General features: G+C 35.4%; 1 protein-coding gene across 7 annotated transcripts in view; it reads left to right on the top strand.

Moving 5' to 3' along the window:
• Positions 1–603: 603 nt before the first annotated feature.
• The window catches only part of LOC148311958 (prostaglandin E2 receptor EP2 subtype), an 87,783-nt gene continuing 85,807 nt past the window's right edge, over positions 604–2,579 (top strand). For 2 of the 7 annotated variants that reach the window (XM_088278267.1, XM_088278264.1), the window contains exon 1: positions 618–824. The gene's annotated coding sequence lies outside the window, so the exon portion shown is untranslated. Of the gene's footprint in view, positions 1,056–1,775 lie in introns of all 7 variants that reach the window. The other 5 variants (XM_088278262.1, XM_088278263.1, XM_088278260.1 and 2 more) reach the window with 5 other exon arrangements.

Raw genomic sequence — 2,579 nt, 5'->3', positions numbered from 1 at the left:
GATTTTTTCCAAAGCAATATTAAGATAGTAAGATATCAAATAGTCAATGATCACGTTTTTGTAAAACAATGCATTTGGTCACTTTCTCCTGTATGGCTACGATATGTATGATATGCAGACGCATGCATTCTATATAGGCAGAAAACCAGTCCCTACCCTGGATTACTCGCGTTCCATATAGAAACACGACCAGTGCCTACTATGCCTTATCCTAACCCTGAAAACTTTGTGCACGCCACTGAGTATGCAAGTAAATTGTTTCACTGTTTCAGTCAACAAAAGTATTACTTTTGTTATGTCATAGGTATTTTTCATAAAATTAAGTAATATTTTGAATTGGAACACGAGTAATTTTTTTTTGTTACAATATTTTATAATTTTTCTGTCAGGGGTCGAGATGACATTCTCGCAATCAGCGAGACCCCACAGTCGATTGCCGACAGTCGAGCAAGCTCGACGCCGACGCGGATTCGCGCCTCTACTGCGCATGGTAACACCGGCTTCCATCGTTATTAATTTATCAATGTGGTCACCCCGCTTGGCGGCAACACTCGCTAACCAATAGCGAACGAGGTAAGCCGGAGCGCCAACAGTTGAAAACTTATCGAGGCGAGTTTGTTTACATCGCGCATCGGTCGCGTGCATACGTGACAGCTCGTGATAAAAATGTAAACAATAGTACTCGTTCCAAATTCAAAGAGTCAAAGTTTAAAGACAAGAGAACGTTCGGCTAATACATTTATCCGTCAAACTAATCATTCGTTCTGTGTCAAATTTGAAAAATCGACTATTTTGTATCATCTCTGTTTTGTGCGTTTATCTATGTAAGTCACCATTTACGTTTTATGATGTGATACAGTGCCCTAAAATGTTGAAATGTCTCGGATAATACTATACATATCGGCTACGAAACCCGTTTTCGTAATTCATTTTAACGCATGGTGAAATTGTTTGTTCGTTCGATTTAACCGATCATGTTGGATAACAGTTTTATTTGCTGTATTGCACAAGTGAAATATTTACCATACAACAACAAAAGATTACATTGTAATGAGGTATTTAGTATTATGATACATAAAGATTTTACAAAGCATTATTTAAATTTGCTACTAAGTATCATTAGTTAATTATTTCAGTTTTTAGTGGAATATCTGATGCCTTTTTTTGGCCGAAGCAACATATTTACTCAATGCCCCCTTCCTACCGATAAAGTAGTTAATTTTTTTACGCATTTTCTTGGGACAGGTTTCCAAGACATTGTGTTATAAAGTATCCAATTAATTACGACATAAATGTAATGTTTCCTGACTTAAATTAATGCATTGCGTGTTTACGGAGGCATACTGCCAAATATGCAAAAGCATTTGCGGAATCGCATCTAAAATTAAAGTCGAGTAACATTTAAAATACTTTCAAAAACTTTTATCGTGTCCAATTTAAAGGTCACTCGATTATGCATACATTTTTTACATTTGTTTACATGGAGGTTATAAAGAAAAATAAATAATAAATACTTTAGTTCTCTACAAATTTGAAATCAAACGATTATTTCAGTTTTAATTTTTTTCTTATTAATTTTTTGTATTTTTTAATAGAGAATCGAGTATTTTCTTACATTTTCAACATAATAGTTAACCTATTGAGTGACAGGTTATTTACTATCACATTTTTTTTATCTCAAAATAATGTTTATTTTTAATCTGGACCTCTGAGCCGGTGCATTATCTTCCACCATTAACATGTGTATACTTTCCGATAGTAATAAGTAGGTACAGTAGAAAAGTAGATACATACTTATAGAGCAATACATCGAAGTGAACAAACTCATTATACGAACCTATTACATAAACATTGAATATTTTATGTGGAACGTTTAGAAAATTAAACGAAAAAAAGTAATATTCAGTGAACTCGACCGTTATTCGCGTCAAAAAACGACTCAAATAACGAATCACAAATATTTTTTATAAAATACACATTCAGTGTTTTTAATAAAAGTGTTTTATGTTCTCGTGTCTATTGCGTTTTAAAAATTAACGCATTTTAAAAGTAAAAAATACTACCTGCTGCAGCTGATTTGATAACCAGTAAGCGTGGAGATATATGAGAAGGAAAACGCGATACAGTGCACTCGAGATAGATAGAGACGGAGAGAAAATACAAGGCTAGTGCGTGGTATGTTACCTCCAATAGGAAGGTCGATAGCACTAAGAGCGTGAAAGCAAAGAAGAATTTTATTCCGGCATTTTAGGCGTACCCAGTACAAGATACTACGTCATAGCTAGGGCCACTTAACGGTCCGTGACTCGGACACTGTCCCTTGTGTTCATTCACAGACAGAAGATTAATTTTCATCGCCTACACAAGTACTCGTTTCGAAACCACTTGTGCCCGCAGTCGCGGAAAACATCTCCCAGTTGGATTAGCCAAACAAACTTTTGTGAATACTGAAACGTTTATCCTGGACCTAAATCAGTCACGTTGCAATCTGCACTCACTGACAGACAAGACAGATCTTGTCCGAAAACGTGACACGTTGTTCGAGGATAAAAGGATTATGAATTATGACTGCTCGACGT

The sequence above is a fragment of the Brachycentrus maculatus genome, unplaced genomic scaffold (genome assembly GCF_059751285.1).
Source record: "Brachycentrus maculatus isolate JH-2025_06_01 unplaced genomic scaffold, ASM5975128v1 h1tg000055l, whole genome shotgun sequence".
In the NCBI taxonomy this organism is placed as follows: domain Eukaryota; kingdom Metazoa; phylum Arthropoda; class Insecta; order Trichoptera; family Brachycentridae; genus Brachycentrus; species Brachycentrus maculatus.
The sequence above is the reverse complement of the archived record's forward strand: the minus strand, read 5'-3'. Positions and strand labels throughout refer to the sequence as shown.